This window comes from Amphiura filiformis, unplaced genomic scaffold (assembly GCF_039555335.1).
Source record: "Amphiura filiformis unplaced genomic scaffold, Afil_fr2py scaffold_30, whole genome shotgun sequence".
NCBI classification, from domain to species: Eukaryota; Metazoa; Echinodermata; class Ophiuroidea; order Amphilepidida; family Amphiuridae; genus Amphiura; species Amphiura filiformis.
The window spans coordinates 316,363-339,658 of NW_027305494.1; the positions used below are offsets into that span (position 1 = coordinate 316,363).

The 23,296-nt window shown below is 37.2% G+C and overlaps 1 long non-coding RNA gene across 1 annotated transcript; it reads right to left on the minus strand.

Annotated features, from left to right (window-relative positions):
• Positions 1-1,607: 1,607 nt before the first annotated feature.
• LOC140143865 (uncharacterized) lies at positions 1,608-21,343 on the minus strand. The gene is made up of 4 exons (XR_011857806.1): positions 21,305-21,343; positions 19,215-19,333; positions 2,096-2,183; positions 1,608-1,699 (listed from the first exon to the last, which is right to left on the minus strand). It is a non-coding gene; the product is annotated as an uncharacterized lncRNA (long non-coding RNA).
• Positions 21,344-23,296: the final 1,953 nt, after the last annotated feature.

Genomic DNA, 23,296 nt, shown 5'->3' on the forward strand with positions numbered 1-23,296 from the left:
GTTTGCTGATTACAGAATGTCATGGGAGATTGTAAAACTCCACATGTGTGTGGTGGTCTTCGTGCTTAAAAAAAGAGTACATTTTAACCAGTTTACATAGCCAATAATTGAGCTATTTTTAATACAGCAACGAAGGAGATTTCGGGTACACAAATGTGCTCTTCCTCATCAAAGGATTAAAGTTCTTCTGTCGAATTGCTGGAGTTTGCTGGATTTATGAAAACCACATATCTGTCAAATACAGCGGAGCAGTGTTAAAAAATCCTGTTCCCTGGAGAAAGAGTGATTGGTGAAAGAAACACCATTTTTGGAGAAAGCAGCGCAAGGAGATAAATATTTGGAGAAAGCGGCGCAAGGAGATATATTTTTGGAGAAAGCAGCGCAAGAGGATTTCATACGCAAGGATAATTATAAACGCATGTGTACAATGGACTTCACTGATATTCGCAGGACAAGTGAATAAGGATATACACATCAGTCGTCCAGAACATTGCAAGAACTCTAGGATCACCAACAAGAAGACCGCTGGTTAAGTACTGATAGAATAAAACTGTGATTGTGTGGTTTTATTGTATATGCAATTGTTGTTACATGTACCAATCATACTTTGTTTTCAATTAAAGACTTAGGTTTTGTTCGCTTAAAGGAAATCTGTACCATAAACTAATCAATGGCTATATAGTTGCAGTAATAATAAAAACGACAAACAGTAAAAGTCCCAAGCTTATATACGTCCAAATAAAGGAGAAATTCTTAATTCCTTACGACAATCAGCGATCAGTTTGTAATCCATGGTGGCGGCCATATTGATACCCGATGTATTTTATTACGCTGTAACGGTACCCCGATTTTGAAACCAGCGAAATCCGTGCCACCAGCCTCGTCCCTCGTGAACTTTGGTGACACGAAGCGAATACTACCAAAGTTCAGATTCAACATTCGTTCAAAAGAAAACGCGACAATTTTTACCCATAAAACTACAGAAGAACATAAAAAAATGTATTTTAAGTAATATTTATGATCAACAATGTCTTTTGAGAACGAAAAGTAAAAACAGCACTAAAAACCAAAATTCGCTGTGGGGGTCGCGAATGCCATAGCAACACACGCTCGCCGGCGCGGGTCTGTGTGAAAGGTTACACTACCGCTTGTGGCAGAAAGGATTCGCAAGCAGCTATCATGGCGGCTTCCATGAATCGCAGAAACGAAGGATTAAAAGTGTTTTTTCTTTGTTAGGAATATTCCGAAATTCATTATAGACCGTCTGGTATGTTTAATTTAGGGGTATATAACTATATTAGCCATTGATTAGTTTATGGTACAGATTTCCTTTAATCAAACAGTGTATTTGTGTTGTGCATTCGTGTGAGTTCGGGTAAAAGGTGATTTTTTGAGTCCGTACGACTCGTAACAACAGTCTGTAGATAAATGACTATCATCATTGAAGACTGTGTTTCGCAGTCTACATGCACGAGATCTCCCGCAGTCCTGATGTGAATCCATTCAGTCTAGGGCTCTTGGTATTTTTACTTTGAAAAACTAGGGAAAGAAAGGGTGTCTCCTTAGTCTATGTTTCTCAGGTGATACTGACTTACCCAATTGTCCCAGGCAAGCCGAATAACTGATTCAAGCCTATCCTGTACTCCATCATTAACCATATCAATATACGCAGCTTCCTTTGGGTTGCAACCGTATAGACCTGCCAATATAATATAGTGATGTGTGTTTTAGGAGTGTAAATGTGCTCCTTTCATTCTACGGGTGTGTGGGTGGGATGTGTGTGTGTGTGGGGGGGGGGTGGGGTGGGGGGTTGTATTGTTGACCCATTTTAAAGTTAAATTTGGCAACGCTCCCAGTAAATAAAAGTAGCGGGTCAGCGGGACGTTTAGTTACCCCCCCCCCCCCTCCCCGTCACTTCACTCTCTGGCCCCGGCATATGGGGAAGGGGGACAATTGGTCTGAATGGTCAAAAAGCGTATGAAAAGAACAACAAATGGGCCATTTATTTGCTGAAAGGTGGGAGACACGTCCCCCTGTCCCTATACCCCTGGATTAACGCCCATGAGCCCTGGTACGCCTAGCCCTGATAACATACCGTGTTTTTGTCCAAGGTATCTCAAGATTGCATTGGACTGCACTAGCATGAAGTCTCCGTCATAAAACATCGGCAACTGCTGGAAAGGCTGAAAGAATCCACAAGGCTGTTCATGATACTTGATAGCTATCATCATGTGAATGAAGTTGAAGATTTGAACTGAATTTCATAAACTATACGAATTTGTATTACAATATTGAACCATAACAAGTACATGAAGAAGGAAATACAAACCGGCCGGCCAGCGCGGCGGCTTAGACTTGAAATGCTATAGTATTAATTACTAATTTATCAATGTTCATCGAAATTTGCTAGTGGTATTGTTCACGCAAATATTGATGAACTATTTTAGCCCCAATCAAGTCTGAGCCCGCGAAAAGTTTCAATTTCATACTATTTTAACCAAAAATCAAGGTATAATACCGAATTATTGCCTATATTTTTACAGTAAGCCAACTTAGACCAGGGAAGTATTTGCTGAAACGTGTGTGTAGGGGTGTGTGGGGTGGGTGTGGCACACCGACATCGCCTGGTTAATAATTACTTGGTACAGCAGAAACACTAAAATCAATACCCGGGATCGATACACGTGGATGTGCTATGCACGATTTGATATTCAGACGATAAATCTTTGGTAGAAAATGGTGAATATTTCCCGTAAGTTTTTTTATTCTAATTCTATTTTTCCTTGCACTTGAATATATGTGTTGAAAGGATATGATAGTCGTTAGCTTGCGTATTGCGAAAGAACCGTGCGTATTGAGCTCAAAGACTGACAAAAATTCTGATTTTATATGTGCCGAACTATAGCGCAGCGTAGGCCACTCTTGGAGGCAGTCTAAAAGCAGATGACCTTATGGCGCATACCATGCTCACTCACACAAAGAGAGGTCAGTCACCGGGCTATTGTCATTAGCCTTAGTCGGATGTCCCTCAGCCCATTATGCATCTCAAAACTATTAAACAGGTCGGAACAAAATGGCCATGCGTGGCTGTGGATTCAACCTACCGTGGCGATTCCTGCCTTGAAGATATCGGGGCGATGACACTGTGTGGGGTGTGTGGGGGTGACATTTGATATTGTGTCCCCCATCCCAAAATGTGGAGAGGACATGCCCCCACCCTCGATTGACGCTCACGCTTATCATTAATAATACCACAAATAAAACGGATAAACATCACGATCAAGGTCAAGGACGTTCATCACTCGGTCAGCGATATTTGATAATTTACCATTTCGTTCTTTAAGATATACGAATTTTACGAAAATGACTCATTTTCAATCCGGTCCGTTCCACAGATTGAAATATCGACCAATACGCCTGATACGCAGTACCCCTAGCCGAAATATACAGCAAAAAGTGTATCAAAAGTGTATCAAAGTGTATTAGAACTGTATCAACTGGCAATTTGATACAGTTTTGATATACAAAGGCTGTATTGAAAATGTATCAACTACTTGGTGGTTGTACTGGCCAACACTCCTGAAAATGTATCAACTACTTGGTGGTTGTACTGGCCAACACTCCTGGCTGGAGTCAGACGGTCAGGGTGGTGTCTGCGCTTGTAGTTTTGCTTATTGGTCTTGCTTGATTGCTTGATTTCTTGTGATGCCGATACCGTAGTGTTCCTGTAATGCCGATTTGAAGACTTCTGGTTTTATGATGTTAGTGATGGGTTCTGGCAAAGAGTTCCAGCCAGCTATTGTCTTTTCGAATATTATCTTGTGTTAATTTGGTTGTCCCCCCTGTTATCAGGTATTTCAAACTTTTTCAGCAGCTGGTCTGCTCAGTGCAATTTTTTCTGTGATAGCTACTTCATTTTCATTTTTATCTATTTTTTTCAAATATTTAAATCCAATCTTCTTGCAAGCAGCTGGTCTGCTCATTATGTATTCCCCCATTTTTAAATTAAGCCCTTTTAAAACAGCTGGTATGTTCTGTGTAATCCCCATGGTCTCATTTTTGTTTGGTATTAATAATTATTTCTAATGTGCAATATTTGATGTTTTTTATGATTTAAAAATGTTTCTCGTGTGCAATTATTCTAAATGTAATTTGGTGTTTTTACAATTTCTAAATGTGTCTTTAAAATGTTATTTGATGTTTTTATACTATTTAAATCATATTGTTAAGGGCTGGGGTATGAACGTTTGGACAGTATCTATGTTGGGACATCAGAGCACATCAGACATATCGGATTGCATTCTGAATACGAAGAATGTCATTCTGATATCAAATAATTTTGATTTTTGAAATTCGCAATTTAATACACATTTTATGGCAAATCATTAAAATTGATATTTTTGATATTTAACAGTACTTGAAGTAAACTTTATAAATCTGATGATTAATACTTAAAGTGTATGTAGGTGGGATGAAAAGCCGACGATCAATTGAAAATTTTGACCTTTCGTATTGAAGATATGGATTTTTTTCCCAAAACACCAAAAAAATTAGGTCTTTTTGGGAAAAAATCCATATCTTCAATATAAAAGGTCAACATTTTCAATTGACCGTCGGCTTTTCCTCCCTGCTACATTCACTTTAAGAATATATCATTAGATTTATATAATTTACTTCGAGGACTGTTATATATATCAAAAATTTGAAAAATATCAAATTTTTATAATTTGTCATAAAATTGGTATTATATTGTGATTTTCAAAAAATGAAAATTATTTGATATCAGAAAGACATGCTTCGTATTCAGAATGCAATTCGATAGGTCCGAGGTGCTCTCATGTCCCAAAAAATACTGTCGAAACGCAATAAACGCTCATTTTAGATCCCTTAAATTCATGTAATTCAGCCATTTGGCTGCAATGTGTTTTTTTAATAAATATACTATACTATTTATATTTGTCTTAGGCACATATGAATATTTATAACAGTCTTTGCGGGTTTGTAATTTAGAGTAGAAATTTGGATGTTGGTGCCGGGAGAGACGCTGGACAGGCTGCAGGAGATTTCCGATGGGCAGAGATAGGTGACCTTGTCTTGCTTGCTGGAAAATGCATAAACGCCTGATTTTTCTTCTTGATGATAGCTCCTCGAGTGAGAGATCTTTAAGCATTTGTGTGACACATCCTCTCTGTTTGAGTAATCGCCTACTATAAAACGCGCAGCTCTTCTTTGCACGGATTCAAGTTGGTTGATGTTTTTGTTGGTATAATTCAAAGGATCCCAAACTGAAGAGGCGTACTCTGTCAATGGACGAACAAATCAACTGAAAATATAGGGTATCAAAAGTGTATCAAATTGAACGTTGTCAGTTTTTTAGTGTAGGCTATGCAAAGTGTATCAAATTGAACTTTTTGGGTAGCTAAATTTTTAGATGTATATCAAGAGTGTGCATCGTCACGCAGGTCAGACGTGTTCGTGTTTCTCTCTGGCGAAAAATCACTTTATCTCATTTCCCGGAGATATTTCACGGGCTTTTCAACCTTCTGTTTGAAAGTTTGCTGATCATCAACTACTGTGAGGTCAACTTTGAAGTTTGGAACCTCATTTTTATGCACTTTTGGACCAAAATATCATCACCTGGGTGCCGCCCATGTTGTGATACTGCCGAATTCAGAAACCTTCTGCATTGTACACCGTCAACACCAGTAGGCGTGACAACAGTACAAGTAGGCCTACCATTGATTTCTACTGTGCATGTACCAGTGTGTGTGACAACGAAGTTATCATTAGCCGGCCATCGTACCATCAAAAAAAGCACGAAATTCATCTAGCTAAAAGGTGAGATCTTTCTAATTTTATTTTCATAAAAATCCGGTGGTCATAATTGCTTCAAGAAACAAAAGTATAGTTGTTGTTGGGAGGACAGAAATTAAGTCTACGGCACACACCGTCGACGTCCTATACGATAAATATAAATTTAATACTCCGTTGGTGAGCGACGGGCGAGTGGTAGTGAGCGACAGGCGAGTGGTATTTCACTGAACGCAAGAAAAGGAGTTCTATCTGATTGGCTAGCAATCGATCGCATAGGTCGCTCAGTAGTCAACTACAAACTCATGCATTCAATTCGATTGAAATCGATTATTCTATTATTGACGAAGATAAAGAGCGTGATAGTGTGTCAATAATGTACATTGTATTGCACCTGGTTTTACCAGCATTCCTTTATAAAATAATTTTCTCAAAGAGTTGAATATTATCAAAATTTTTACTCAGGATTTCAAATTTTTTACCCGCAAATTGCAGTTAAACATATCCACAGCAAAATACCGGTCCTCACTAATTAGTACATTTAATTTCCAGTTAGTACATTTAAACGAAACCTGTGATTTACGTGACAACAAATAAAATTTTCTTACAATAGAAATATCATATGGGATACTGATATGGTAGGCCGCAACCGCCACAACGTGGAGCTGCTACGCGTAGCTGACTTTTTTTGTTCCGTGGAGCCAAATTGACCAATCATGTTAGAGTTTTTCATTACTCGGAGGTAAAACTGACCAATCAAGTACGACTTACTCATTACGTGAAGCGAATTTAGTCATTAAGAATTTGCCAGACGAGCTTCACGTAGTTGCAAGATATCCTCGGTCACGATAGTTATGATTCAAAAAGTAATTTATGAAAAGTACGAACCGACTTATTATTAAGATGGACATGCACTCACAAGAAACTCATACAGTATTGTACACAACTATATAGCTAGGCAGAGTGGTGGTAAACCATGCACACAATTCTGCGATCTGCAGTGTATCGCCGGGAGCTGATTTGTACATCTTGCGCGGCGTGGCCTGCGGAATTCGACCTTCAGCAAACCAGTTCGGATTTACTTTATATACTAGTAGTAGGCCATACATACTGTAGTTACGGTACTGCCCGTTTTCCTATACACAATACTCAGTGCGCTCACCATTGACGCGTGACCTAGTGTATGTTAGAAGTATTATGCCATTGCCTATATGACGTCACTGTGTAAAAAATAACCAGTCAATATTTAAAGTATTCTCTGAAATTCTAGAAAATATAGTTTTGTAACATTTCCTAAATTTTAGCTAATTTAGGTGTTTGGAAATATTGGTACTTTTGTGTTTTAGGAAGGATATGTAAACGACAGATAACACCAAAAATATGAACAAATTATTTCTAAACCGTGTTAAGTCTGCAAACCATTATGCTTCTCATTTTCAAGAACGCTGGTTAACAATAAGCAGACTATTGTCTCATTTCGTAAACAAAAGCCCAGACAGTATTGTTACCTTGCGTTCGCTTTATAATCATTCACCCAACTGAAACTATAATACCAGCTCATTGTTCATTGCACAGGTAAAACAGACACAAGTGCAGTGTGTATTTAACCAGAGAAGATCTGATGTAACATAGTTGAGCTGTTTTCATTGAGTGTTATCTTGGTTTAATAGCTTTTAATGGGGTTTAAGTCCTTCAAAGGTCGTGGTGAATTCTACTGTAGACATGACTGCATCATGATTATTTTAAAGTCAACAACATTCAACAATATGATCACCGTGATAGTATGACAGTATCAGTACCGTGGGTGTCAGTGATCCTGGCCTGACACAGTAGACAAACAAACAAACACGCCACACACATGGCACATGCATGCAAGGTAACATTGACTATACACTAATCAAACAATGGTATTGATCCTGTACAACTGTTTGTGGTTTATTTACATTCGATTCATTTAAAATCCACATAGTAAACATTAATTTTGGCAAGAGTTTTCTCTCTGGAACGATGATGCATCAACTGGCTCCGCGTAATGAAAAGATCTAACATGATTGGTCAATTTAGCTCCGCGAAGCGAAAAGTAAGCTACGCGTAGCAGCTCCACGTTGTGGCGGTTACGGTCAGCCATATACTGATCATGCGAAAATCGTAAAACATAGAATAGAAACAGTGTGGCCGGCTCTCAAAATCTCAAATTGTATGCATAGCCTGAGTCGCACGGCCTATCTCGAACAAAATAGCTCAAAATCACCATGCGTAGTTGTTGAAAAACGTGAGGATTTATCGTACTACCACGGCAATTTTTAACACGAAGATATAGGGATGATGACGGTGTGCGGCATCACGGATGTACCAGTCCCGTACCAGTGCGTAAAGAGGCAGACAGATATCCACCAGCAAGAAAGAAATCATCTTCCAACCAGCTTATCACAGTGCGTACCAGGCAGATAGCCACTAGCAAGAAACAACCCATCTTCCAGCCAGCTTATCAGCAAAAAAGCACGATATTCATCTAGTTAACAGGTGAGATCTTTCTAATTTTATTTTTAAGAAACTTCGAAGGACTCGAACCCAAGTCTACACCATAACAAACAATTTACGTGTACGTGATTGAATATATCAGTTCACCAAGTAGTCTACCAATTCAGCATCAAAGTGGTTACGTAATTCTCTTGGTTACCGGATCACGCTATTTTGGTATGCCTTCGAGTGCCATATACTTTGTGTGGTGATCGTTTCGATCGTGGTTCATTACTCAAGAGCGTGATCCCGTTGACATAGCAACATTACGTAACTTCGATACTGAATACAAATCAAGAAGGACTATTGATCTCTATTATCAGTGTGTGGCAGTCAGACAACCAACACAATGGGAATTGGAATTGGCTTGTGGCGTGCAAGAATAGGCTGTTTTATGTATCGCGGGAAAGCTAAGTCCATCTATTTTGGCATATTAGTCAACCATGACCGAGTCACGCTTGCATTACGCTTATGCACATTCTTTCTTTTGTGTGTTGCAATGGACGTAGAATCTAACCCAGGACCTATTACTGAATTGCGTAGCCGTAATACTACAGACATCGGAGATACTATCCTGAAAGAGTTGCGTGAATTTAGAGGTTCAACCGAAGCATCGGTAGCCACAATCAATAAGAAAATTGACGGCTTAACGGGTGACCTTAACAAATTGAAAAAAGATGTAAAGGACGCCAAAGATGAAGCGGCAGCTGCTTATGAGGAAGCCGACAGATTGCGAGAAGACGTTGAGAAACTTCGTAGCAAGGTTGACCAGCTGGAGGGCAATCCAGAAGAGAAACCTGATCTTCCACGGTGTGGAAGGAGATAAAAACGAGAGCTGGGATACTTCAGAAAACAAAGTAAGGGGTATCATAACGGACAATCTGGGCTTAGATGGCAAGGACATATCAATAGAAAGGGCACATAGACTAAAAACAAAAAAACAAAATGCACCAATAATTGTGAAATTCAGTTTTTATCCGGATAGGAACATGGTGCTCGGCGCGGCAAGCAACTTGAAGGGTAGCGTCATTTCAATACAAGAAGACTATACTACAAGGGTAAGGGATATACGCCGCAACCTGCTACCATTCTTAACAGAAGCAAAAACTGCAAAGAAAAAAGCAAAGTTAGCCTTTGATAAATTAGTTATTGATAGTCAGGTTTACAGATGGGATGAAGGTACCAAGAGACCCGTAGCCATGGAAACAGCATAGGATGCTGGCCAAAGCCCGAAGAACATGAACAATGATCATAGTTGCCAAATTTGCGCTGACAATTCTCAGTTTGATGATATGTTGTTATTTGATTCATTGTCAAACTACAGCGAAGTTAAAAAGAAAAAAAGTGTTAAAAATGATATGAAAGATGAATTGTGGGAATATAAGATGAAAGATGAGTGTGATACATGTGATGTAGAAACTGGCAGTGAGGTAAATGGGATGAAAGTAGGTGGTGAAAAAGAAATGAACGATGAGAGTAGTGGATACAATAGTGAAAATGAAGAAAGTACTGAACCATCCATTTTTTCAGCTTGTGATAAGGTTAATTGTCATGATCAAAGTGATAGTAAACAGAAGGAAAATGACACTGATCAAACCAAAGCTTCTGAGGGTGATAATAACAACAATACAGGGGATACAGGTCAGAATCTTAGTGATAATAATAATGACAATGAGACAACTGATCAAAGTAATGGTTGTAATAGCAACGTGAGTGGTGTTACAGATAATAGTGATGCTACAAGCTTCATAAAATCTCATTTTATTTTTTGGAATATCAATGGTATGTCATCAAATATTGGCGATTATGATTTTGAAGCATTTTTGCAAACGTTTGACTTTTTATGCTTTGTTGAAACATGGGCATCAATAATCAATGAATTTGATATTACAGGTTTCGACCAGGTTAGCACTATTCGAAAGAAAGCAAACAATGCAATTAGGAATTCAGGTGGAATATCATTTTATTACAGAGCTAACTTGGATATTGCTGTAGAAAAATTATCTAGTAGCTCAGATAATATCCTCTGGGTCAAAATATCATCAAATGATGGTATTGCTTTAATTGTGTGTATTGTTTACAGGTCACCCCATAACTCCCCATTTACTGTTAATGAAGATATTTATGACATTCTCGAATCTGAATACTCTAATTACCAGTCTCGTTTCAGTGAATTCAAGTTCATTATAGTCGGTGATGTTAATGGTAGAACAGGTAATGAGGACGACTTTATTGAAGGAGATGAATGCCCTGATGGTTGGCTCCCAGAGACATATGAAGAGGATGAAGAAATGTGTAAGAGAAAAAATTCTGACAGCACAATCAACAGTTTTGGTAAAGATTTGTTAAATTTTGCAAAGGAACTGGCTTCAGAATTGTGAATGGAAGAATTAATAGCCAAGCTTCCGGATTATTCACTTTTATTAGTCATCAAGGCAAGAGTGTCGTCGACTATTTACTTACCAAACCAACTATTTTCCCGCTTATTACTGATGTTGCCATTTACAACAGAATTGAGTCAGATCATATGCCCATTGTATTTAACATGCATTCTGAGAACCATTTGGACAATGAGAATGTTAACATTTCAGATAAAGAAGATGATGATGAGGCAGGCACCACCATGAATAACTTATTGAAGCGCTTTGTTTGAATACCAATTGCCTGCATTCATTTATGAAAAGATGGAAACATCCAGACTTCATCAACATGAATAACAGGTTTAGAAAGGTTTTGCGTGAACTTCATATTGACCAGGCAGTTTCAATTCTTGGTGACATGTTCTACTTTGTTGGAAAAAGTATGTTCCGACAACAAAAGCAAGTTAGAACTACTGCAAAGAAACAAGACAGCTGGTTTGATGCCGAGTGTTTGCAGCTTAAAAATACGGTTCAGCGAAAACTTAACAGGTTTAGATTGAGTCGCTCAGAAGAGGCTTTGTCAGAATATAAGATCATTAAACAGCAGTATAAAATTCTTTTAAAGAAAAAGAAATATTTATTCAGGAAAGAGAAGCAACAGGCTCTTCTTGATTCCCTCAACAGTAATGATATCAAAACTTTCTGGGCACAAATAAAGTCACCTCCTAAAAGTGTATCTGATCGTATATCAACCAATCAGTGGCTGCATCATTTTAGAAATCTTTTTATCCCAGAGAAAGATGATGCCAGTGATGATGATATTGAAATCATCGAAAGTGAGTGTCCTCCTGATAACCACTCCGAGGAGGCCAATAAAAGTGACACCGAATGGGATACGTTTCTTAACACTGAAGTAACTGAGGATGAGGTAGCTAATTCTGTGAACTCTTTGAAACAGGGCAAAGCGACTGGTATTGATGGCATACCTGCTGAATTTCTTAAACATTCGCCAAAAGTTTTGCTCGATATGCTTGTAAGTTTATTCAATGCAATATTAAGCTCTGGTTGCTTTCCCTTGCAGTGGGCCACTGGGCTGATTGTCCCCATTTTTAAAAAAGGTAAACGTGATGAGCCCAGTAATTATCGGGGAATATCACTTATTTCAGTTCTGTGTAAAGTTTTCTCGGGAGTTCTCCTGAATAGATTGAACTTCTGGGCAGACGCAGTGAATTTCTTTTGCCAAGAACAAGCTGGTTTTAGAAAAGGTTATCGCACAACAGATAATGTTTTTATTATGTATACAGTAATTAATAGATACTTGTCTCGTAAAAAGGTCGATTATATATTGCTTTCGTAGATTTTCGTAAAGCTTTTGATTCTGTGAATCACCAACTGCTCATTTCTAAACTAAAAGATGCTGGAATTACAGGTAACATCCTTGAAGTGTTGCGTTCCATGTATATGCAATTAAATGCACATGTTAAAACTCCTTATGGAGTCACAAATTCTTTTCCTTGTTTATCAGGTGTTCAGCAAGGGTCTGTATTATCACCATTTCTTTGTTCCTCAACAGCTTGAGTCAACAGCTGAATTCTGCTGACATCCAGGAAATCCAACTTGGCGACGCATATATAAACCACTTACTCTATGCTGATGATCTAGCACTGATCAGTGATACAGTATTTGGACTGCAACGACAAATAAATATTCTTGCTAACTACTGTAAAGTATGGGGTCTATCAGTCAATACTGAGAAAACAAAAATCATTGTTTTTCGTCGTGGTGGTGTATTAAAGAGATATGAAAAATGGTATTATTTAGACGAGCAAATAGACACTGTTAATTCATTTAAGTACTTAGGAGTTACATTCAGTTCGTCTGGATCATGGATCAAATCACAAGAGTATTTAAGACTAGGGGTCTGTTACCGTCAAGCAAAATTTTAAATATGTGGACAAACTCAAAAAAATAGAAATCCTTGATTCTTTTAGCATGGAAAGGGTTTAGGGGGGACATTTTAAAAATGACATTTAAAAAGTTGCATTTGGCCTGTTGGCATGGTAACGGACAAAACAAATATTAGTCGAAAATGAACAAAATTTACAATTTTCATTTTTGAAAAACGGCAAAGTTTGGTCGAATGCCACAAATATATAAGATGTGATATAATTTTTTAATTTTTTTCTTCAGATAGGAGCATGCTTTGGTAGTCCTTGCAAATGAAGAAAGAGCTTGTCACTCTTTTAAAAGATCCTTTAATTTTAAGTAGAAAAAACACATTTTTGGGCAAAAATTGTAAATGTCATTTTACCCCAACATTAAAGGGGTGTAACTGTAAAGAAGAAGTTGATATTTTGTAATTGTATGGTGGCATAGCTAGAGTGAACCCTTGCTGACAGATATATAGTTTCAAAAAATTGGGGTCTCAACTTCTAAAGAAGTTCTGGCTTTTAAAAGTACCAAGTTTTTGAAAAAATGTGTATTTTTAAGGGAATTTATGGCAAAAAAGACAAGTTTCGCTTAAAAGGATTGTGTTTAAATAACCGTAATGAAATAATTATTGAATATATTTCTATTGATGAAAAGATTAAGTGACTTCTTAAATTTGAGTCTCAGTTTTAAATGGTACAAAAAAACTATATTATACATACAGGCCTTTTAAGCATGTTAAGCAGATTAGACAGATCGCAGCGCTATTCAAATACAGATGGCAGCGCTTGGAAGACATGTTGCTTTTAGCATCAGACAGCTAGCTACCCAGTACAAACAACAGAGTTCACCAACTTTACGAGAACACCAATTAGGGGCTGTGCAATAATGATAAGCCCTGTAGGAAGGGTGAATATGGGTGGGGGAGGGGGTGTCCAAGACTTTTGGCAACCCCAAAAGGGGGGGGAGCAATTTTGGCAGGTCAAAGGGGTCAGGGGTCTAGTACATGAACCTATACCATGGTTCCTAGCCGTCGCAGAGGAGCTCATAGGGTAGTGTCAATATACCGGTAAACGACATATCTGATTTGCCCAGGTTTTTGTAAGTTTGCCACTGCTTTTAGCATCAGACAGCTAGATACCCGGTACAAACAACAGAGTTCACCAACTCTACGAGAACACCAATCAGGGGCTGTGCAATAATGATTTGCCCAGATTTTTGTTTGCCACTGCAAGCTAGGTGGTGGCAATGGACATTGGAGCACATTTACGGGGCAGACTATACTACAGACACGCTCTGATAAGGGCTTAGAAAAACAGTGCAGAAATGTTCAAATATGCCAAATTCTTTGCTCACTACGCTTGCATTATACAATGTATAATATACATGTACATCTAGACCATTATTATAAGGTTTGCAAATTGGGAACTCAAGCATATGTCATGTGCGGGGGGGGGGGGCAAAGATTTGTTGGCAGGCCGGAAGGGGCAAGCAATTCTTTTTGGCACGCCGTTTGGAAGTTTTAAGCCTAGCCCTCAACATCAGGACGCATGTAAAGTTTCATCTCCAGCAGATGGATCTTCAGGGAATTCAACATCAGAAAATGTAACCAAGAAACATTTGAAAATCATCAACATCATGAACTATGTGCTGCTTTTAACATCAGGCAGCTAATATTGCTAACCCAGTAGAATCAGCGGTGGACACCAATTCTACGAGAACACCAATCAGCAATAGGAAGTATGTGAAGCGTTATCTTCAGTAGATGAATCTACTAGCTACGGTGGATTCAAGAGGTATTGCAAATGCTATTCAGTTACCCAAGGAAACATGTACATCGACATACATAAAGCATTGAAGCATTGACGCTAGTAGCTCACATTCAGTCAGGAAAATATGACAAAATTACAAACATCAAAATTAAAAAGCCTTCTAGCCAAGATAAGAGGAAATACAAACGGACAGCAATGCATTCTTTCTGAATCAGAGATATGATTAGGTCATGAATTGGCCCTAAAGGTTATATACCACTAATAGGCCTGGGCGATACATGAAAATACGACGAGTAACTATTTGTTTGCATGGCATCTGAAAAGACTGCTTTAAAATCGCTGAAATTGACCAAGTAATATAGCCAAAAAAGTACTTTTTAGGGTTTGATGCTTCAAAATGGTATATTTTCTCTCATTATATGACATTTTTGTTGTAATAGTACCAAAATTCATACGCACGGCTACGGTTTTAGTAAATATTCGCCCTACCATATTGTTACTTTCAGCTTCGAGTGCGCACTGCCATTTTGAGGTGTTTACGGTTCAGTGCGTTAAAACAAGAAAAGTCTCAGGTCAACCTATGTTGAGTTTTTGATCATTTGGCATCTAAATCACATAGTTTCACCTGATATTAGTGGCATTTAACTGTGAGAGTTCTGAATATGAGAAACGTCCACCCGAAATTAGCCATTTTGCCATTGAAACCCGTGTAATACATAATTAGTGGTATTTAACCTATAGTCAGCAAGAAACAAACAAACCCAATTTCCAAGAAGCAGAAAGAATTTATTATTGATGGGTATGAGCATGGAGAGGTCACTGGGAATCCGGGCTGGGAATAGAGAGACCCTTCTGCTGTTGCTAAGCAAATGCGTTTTTTGGCGGATGTAAAATAGCAACAAGAGGGCATTTAGCATGTTTAGCAGGCCTACATCTGAGACGAGTATCTGACCCCACAACACACAAGTAGTTTTTTTCCGAGAGATCAATGATGAACTTGCAGATCCTGCAGATACAATGGTATATCAAGAGTGCCTAAAGGAAGCGGTGCAGAAACCAGAACTTTATCATCCCATTACTCCTATTACTTTGGGGACAAATAGATTATTTAGAGTACAAGATGACAAACTTAGCAGTGTCAGCATCAAAACTCTCACAGACATCTGTCAGGCACTGTTCATGATCTCATTAGAAAATCCCACACATGAGCGACTCTGTTTATAATTCTAACAATCTACACAAAGTATAGACTTGAGCATCACTTTATGATGGGTTGGCAATGGCTTCACCATGTCCACATTTAACTTTTAAAAAAAAACCTGTGACATTGCATTTTAAAAACAATAATTCAAGTGCATTGTCCAGTCCCCCATGTTTTTATAAACATTTTTCTATTGTTTTGTACAATGTTTGATCTTTCTTACATTTGAGATTTGTTTTCAGTATCATGCAGTCTTAGAACTAAATTTATAGATAACATTGTATAAAACAAAGAAAAATGTTACTTGGTATGTCAGTTGCTGTTGTTGCTATAAACCCCAGATAAGGTAGAAACAACTGGTAAAAAGGACTTTAATATTATAAATCCACAAAATTATCACATTCTCATTATGTTTAAACCATATTTAGATTATTGGTGAGGTATTTCAGATAAAGTCAATCAATGAGTCCAGTAGTGAATATAGACCTAAATAAGAAGTAGAAATGATTATTATACATGGAAAACCCCTAGCCTACTCCAGAGTAGTGACCAACTGAAATATAATGTGTTTTATTTGGTTTCAATAGTTATAATCGATTTATCCATTGTTTAGGAAGAGTAGAGATTATAAAAGACAGATAACCACCACCAAGAAATTAATGCCCATGGTAACCATTTTGCGCCCAACTTTGCACATGTTTCATACATTAAACCATATGGCTGGGGGAGGGGTCACTGGCAGTTTACTAAGTGAAAATTACTTAAATAAATGATAACCAATGGTTATGATGGGTCAATGAACTATTCTGGGTATGTTATTTGCAAATCACAAGCCAATAAAGGATTTTTTATACTGTGAAAGTGCTATGTAATTAGCTCATTTTATCGAAAATAGCGAACTTTCTTCAAAGTAAAACTTCGTTATGGGGTAAAGACCCCAATTTTTTTATTGGTTGGTTGATCATCCCCATTCATAGTCATTCTCATCCAACCCCTGACTTTAATCAGCAAACTTCTTCTTGAGAGTTATTGAATTTCAAAGTTATACCACTTTTACTAATGAAAAAATTGCAAAAAGAGGGATTTTGCATTGCATATTACACAATATTCTAGGTGGGTGAGAAAACTGGCAATACTATTTTTGTAATGTCTAATACATAGGTATTTATCAGCAGCAATTTAAATTGTTCCATACTTCTAGCAATTTCATTAGTGCTAGCTAGAAAAATGTGTCTTTTTCGAACTGTAAAATTGAAAAAATGAACTTTCCCTGTGGCAATCTTCAAAGAACCGTTACCATGGCAACAAGGGATTTTCGAATTTTTGATCAAGTTACAAAATCATTAGACCCAAATACCTTTCCTATCACAAGATTTAGGCAAATTCCATGAACCTTTATTTTTGGCTTTGTCCGCATATTGCTGAATTGATCCAGACCCCCAGTCTTAAGTGTACAGGCTAAGAAAGCCCTTTTTAGTGTTAAAAGCATTGCCAGTAAATTTGGTCGCCTACCTCCTGATGTAATGTGCAAAATTTTTGATACTAAAATTGCCCCAATTATGTTTTATGGCTGCGAATTATGGGGAACAGATGAATCAATGTTAATTGAAAGAGTACATTTAAGTTTCTGCAGGTACCTACTCAACATACCAAAAACAACTTCTAGTGATGGTGTGCGAGGTGAATTGGGCAGATATCCTTTGTTTATTCAAACTCTGATGAGAGTTATCAAGTATTGGCTATATATTCTTGAATTAAGTCATAAGAGAACATTATTTCAGTGCTATAAATTTCAGTACAACAAAGCCGAACGTGGCCAGGAGTGTTGGGCACTAGCTGTCAAAAACATTTTGTTTTCTAGAGGATTTGGTCACGTTTGGATTGCACAAAGTGTTGCCAATAAAAATGTTTTTATTTCACTTTTTAAGCAACGTTGTACAGACGTAGAACTACAACGTTTTGATGAGTCTATGCGTACTAATTCTAAGTTAAAATATTATTCAATCTTTAAGACTGATATCATATGTGAAAAGTATTTATTTATAATTGAAAATGTTATGATGAAGATTTTGTTGACTAAACTCCGACTGGGTAGTTTGAATTTGGAAGTAGTTTTAGGAAGATATGAAGGTATACCACGCGATGAACGTCTCTGTAAATTATGTGAGTCTGGATTGGTCGAAGATGAACTGCATTTTGTTCTAGTGTGTGATTATTTTAGGAATGAGCGGCAACGTTTTATACCTAGATACTATCGTGAAAACCCAACTGAACTGAAGTATTGCCAATTCATGCAGACTTCTGATAGCAGGATCTTGAAAAATCTGTGTAAATATCTATTTAATGCATGTAAGAAGAGAGATATATACTTTCGTCAGTAGATGTATACGTTAATATTGTTTATGTAATTTACAATGTATTTTAGGGCCGGAGGCCTTTATATACTGAATAAATTTCCCTCATTTGAGGGAATTGAATTGAATTGAATTGAATTGTGTATCAAATTGGACTTCGTCAAATGGATTTAGTTCATTTTGAGTGGCTAGAGGTGTATCAAAAGTGTATTTAATTGGACTTGCATAACTGACTTTTTGTTGTGTATCAAAAGTTTATCAAAAATGTATCAAAAGTGTATCAAATTGAAAAAATAACTGATCACATGACTAGATCATGACTCATCATTTTCAAATTTGTGGTACCAGGAGTTGCATTTGGAAGTATGCTGTATTTTAGAGCAAATTACGGTATTTTATTTATCATGACGAAAGATACATCAGGGCCTATGTTACAATGTAACTGCAATCAGGGACTGTGATCAAAAAGGAAATTTTATTAATTTTGTTCTGATACAGTAACATAATTGATATGCTTTTGATATATGCATCAAATATGTATCAAATGAAAGAATAAGAATTAGAACGCTAATTTGATACAGTGCCATATTTGATACACTTTTGATATAATTATGTATCAAATATGTATGAAATGAAAGGATAAGAATTGGAACGATGTTTTGATACATTTCATTACATACATGTATTGTGTATGAAATGAAAGGATAAGAATTGCAATGCTAATTTGATACAGTTTTAATATAATTTTGACACATAAAAGTGTATCAAATGAGTGTTCCAATCCAATTCAAATACATTTTATTTGATACATTTTTGATACGTATCTAAAATGACGTATCCAAAGTGTATTAAATTTCAGCCCGGGACTCCAGATACAGGTACGCATGGGCGTTTCCCCTCCCACATTTTGTGATGGGGACACAATATCAAATGCCCCCCCCCCCCCCCACGTTTCGGCAAATACTTCCTTGGTCTAAGTAGGCTTTATACTGTAAAAGAAACACGCAATATTCAGTATTATACCTTGATTTTTGGCTACAATAGTATGAAATTGTTTTCACCCGCAACGCTCGCCAAGTTGACCTTTTTGGCCGCCCCAGTACCCCATCCCTTTACAACTACGCCCCTGAGCAGAATCCTGGCAAATTGTATCAACAGTGGTTATGACGTTAGACAGTGTAACTGATCTTCAAACATTTTAAAATAACAATATTATTATTATTATTATTATTGGATTATGTTTACATCTATAATTTTTAAAACATACCAAAGTTGGCAGTAGTTCTCTCCATTTGGGAGTATCGAACGTCGGCAAATATGCGTAGGATTCTTCCTGATAAGACAGTCCTTGATCTTTTAGCAATAATCTGATGGCTTGACCTCGACCTAGCATGTAATGTATGTAAAAATCACTGACAATATAAAGTATTCATTAGCTATTTTGCTGAACCTATAGATGAGTTAACCTCAAAGATTATCAACAAAGGCAAGGGACTGGTATATCTATATGCTTGAGTGAATCCCGGTTGCTTAATGTATATAGAATTGGCTTCATTATCCTAAATCATATTTCTTTATTTGCAAGAGGTAGGTGATTAATACTGCCATTAAAACACCTGGAATAGGTGAAACAAGCAACAAGGAAATTTTATCAACATATTTTATCAAACAATAAAAGGAATTATTTGTAATAAAAGCTTGAAAGAGTAATTTCCAGTAATTAAATAGCGCCACCAATTTTGTTATTGATAGGCACATTTTGTATACGAAAAAGCTTTAAAAAATGCTATAAAAGTGAATAATTTTTTTAAAGAGGGGAAAATAAAGTTGCGAATGACTCAAAATCATTTGTATACATTAGCATGATATCGCTTTTAGCTGTTTAAGCCTAAAATTTGGTTGTACATTATGTTTTGTTTGAAAAACTAATAAATGATCCCATCAAACAACCGTTATATATTACCACTGCACTGTTCAATAGCCTCATTGTGATGTGGCGGGAGTTTTAAAAACACGAGCCCTAAACAAAATATGATGCGCGCGCATACTGTCAGGCAAAAAACAAAAGAAATTGTGATGATGCGTGCGCATACTGCCATTGACGTCAGAAGTCAACTCATATCTACTAGGGCCTACAGTATAAAAATAAAATGCTTATTAATCATGAAAGTAGATTGTAAACCATCAAAATGAGGTAGACTACAGTGTATTTTCAAGTAGTGCACCAGTATGCCTATATTGGAACTCTGTGCCCGTGGAAGTTCACAAAATATAGGGGTGGTGCAATAATTATGTGTACCCCCTGGATGGTGAATTATAGGGGGGGGCAAATATTTTGGCAGGCCAAAAGGGGGGGGCAAGCATTTTTTGGCAAGTAGAAAGGGGGGGGTCAAGCGATTTTTGGCAGGTCGAAAGGGGGGAGGCAAGTGATTTTTGGCACAGATCTCTTTGGCACCGTTCTCAGTTCTATATATCCCTAAAAATCGCTTGTCCCGCCTTTCGACATGCCAAAAATGCTCCCCCCGTGTTTTGACCTGCCACCCCCCTAATTCGTGGATACACAAAAATCATGTTATCTAGCGAAAGTGCCAAAAAATTGAAATTGTTTATAAATTGTCTAAAAGTGAAGGCTATTATATTGCCATTAGGTATTCTTAATAGCAGTCAAGTTAGCTCAATCGATAAGGCGTTCGACTGTGGTGCGAGAGGTTGCGGGTTCGAACCCTGGCGGTGCCTAGTACGCTCACGTGGAAAAATTGAGTTAGCTTGAAATTCCCCTGAACAAGGAACTCACTGCTAATTTGTAACCCGTACGAAACTCGGGGAGCTGATCCTGGTTGCGAAGGTTATTTGTGGAATGTATAGGGTGTGCGCTCTTGAAGCAGCAAAGTCCCTGATTTGTTGTTTAATGGTTTGTGGAATGATGTGGGGCCGTAGTGGTCAGCGACAACCTGTAAATTGTGCTGAGGCTTGTGGATCAACGTCTACTGCGCTTTTTTTTTTTTTTTTTAATGAAAAAAAAAAATAGCAAAATGAGAAAACAGCAAAGTTGAGGCACCAATCAAATACGTGTAGCTAATTTATATACTGTCAGTATATAAATTACAGATTCATGTAAATTGCCTTATTTTGTCTTAACAATTCTTAAATACACAGCTTTCGGCTGAACCACTATAAAGCAGGCTATATGTCGGCACATATCTATGACAATTGTACTAAAATCTGAATTTCTTAGATCGTCGGGATGAGCAAATCACTGAATGTTCCAATTTTGGAGTTCCATATAAATAGCGTGGTCTCATTGAAGAATTAGGGGCACAACATATTTTCACCTTTCCTTTCAATATGTTTCCATACCTTTTACATCGAAGTAGATAAGTTTGTACGACTCTGCCACTGCAAAAAATAGAACATGCAATATTTAGTAATATAGTTGTATATACAACGTTTCAAGTTTACATTTAAAGGGGCATTTCGTGATCCACAGCCTCATCCCCCACTTTTCTCAAAAAAAGTTGAGATTTTTATATCACTGGAAACCTCTGGCTACATAATGTTTATGTACAAAATATTTCTTGCAGATTAATTCGTTTAGCAAAGATATCGTGAAATTTGAATTTCGTTCTGGTGCACCAGAACGAAATTACTGGGAGCAGTGAATACACATAATCATGCATAACTCGCGAACGCAAAATCGGAATCAACTGAAATTTTGGGAATAGGTTTTTTCGTGGATATCTAATGAAAAATGACATAAATAGAGGATGCTAGGATCACGAAATACTCCTTTAAGTCCTCTCATCAAAGTATTCTAGCTAATACTTACTATTTTTATGTTATAATCTCAAAAATGATTGCGATGCATATATGTACCGCGTATAATACCGCTACAAGGTTAATTAAGTGCATTCCTCTCACGTAACGAACCATTCACGAATCGTGTGATAAGGGAGTGTTCATAATATTTTGGTGGGGTGAAAAAATTGGAACCTCGGATATCAAAAAAATAATGATCACCCTAAATAAAAATTCCTTTAAAAAAGGAATGGGGCGCCCAATGTGAGCTTGGTCGTGATGTGGTGAATTTCATGGTGTTTAGATTTGGTATTATTATCTCTTGCAAACCCGGTGACAATCACCCTAAAAAAGGACGGATTTTCTTCTGATCCCCCTTTTTACGGTCTAACATTTTTTGAACCATTATTCATATCCTAAAGAGGAAACCAACATATACGAGGGTTATTCAAAATGTTATGTTTTCACCCTAATATCTCAGCTTTTGCAAATAGTAGCCATTTCATATTTTCCATGATTATAACCTAGAACCTTATCTAGTTATTGAGGAAAGGTTTGTTTTAATTTCTGTTTCTATTTGTTTTTGGCGATTAAACCAGGATTCGGTGTCGCGAAAATGGAGAAAATCTGTACATATTTAGACAGAACAGAAGCAGGTCCGTAGCCCCCAGCCCCCAAAAACAAAATTTGATGTTTTATTGGGATGCGGTTAACCTTATTCTTCGCATCGCAAAAATCCGAAAAATCAGTAATTTATTATAGATGACCAAAAAAAAAAAAAAAAAGCGGCTTCCCCACAACAAAGGCCGTTGTTTTTTAACAAAGAAACGATAACAGCAATTAAGAACTGACTGCCACCCTGTCCGCCACCAGACCGTTTGGAGTTTCTTATTCATGTTATTATGAATGTATAAACTATAATGTTTACAAGTGTATGTGTATCATGGTATAGAAAAAACTGTATAGGGGCCTAATGTGCGCACATTTTGAGCTATTTTGTTGATTTGAAGCTTTATACCTACTTTTACCCTTGTTTTGATCTGCGATTTGATCCCCTCTCAGGGACTGAATTTTATTACCCCCTCCAGTGGCTCCGGAACCGGGGGAGGGCCCCGGGTAGACTTCTCCGTAGTCCACTTGCCAATTGTGCACTACTCTGGCTATTACATTTAAGCTTAAAACTCTGATTTATTTAATGAGTGCACAATTGATAGATTTTCACAACTGATCTTTTCAGTCACCGTACGCCCTCTGTTTGTTAGCTTCCCAAGTGGTTTTTCGGATAATAAACTGGCAGATTCTAAAATTAGAATTGTTCAGTATTGAAGTGTCATTATAATTATGCCATTATGATGTGTTGCATTCAATAATATAAGCCTACGTAGGGCCTATACTTTACTTTTACTGTCACAAATATAATTATATAGCCTAAACTTTTTCATAACCATTTTATACTAGTATTTTGATGTAGGCCTACTAAATATCAGTATAATTTCGAGTTCAACTGAATGCGTTCATCATGATTAATAACATTTTATTTATCAAAAATCGACT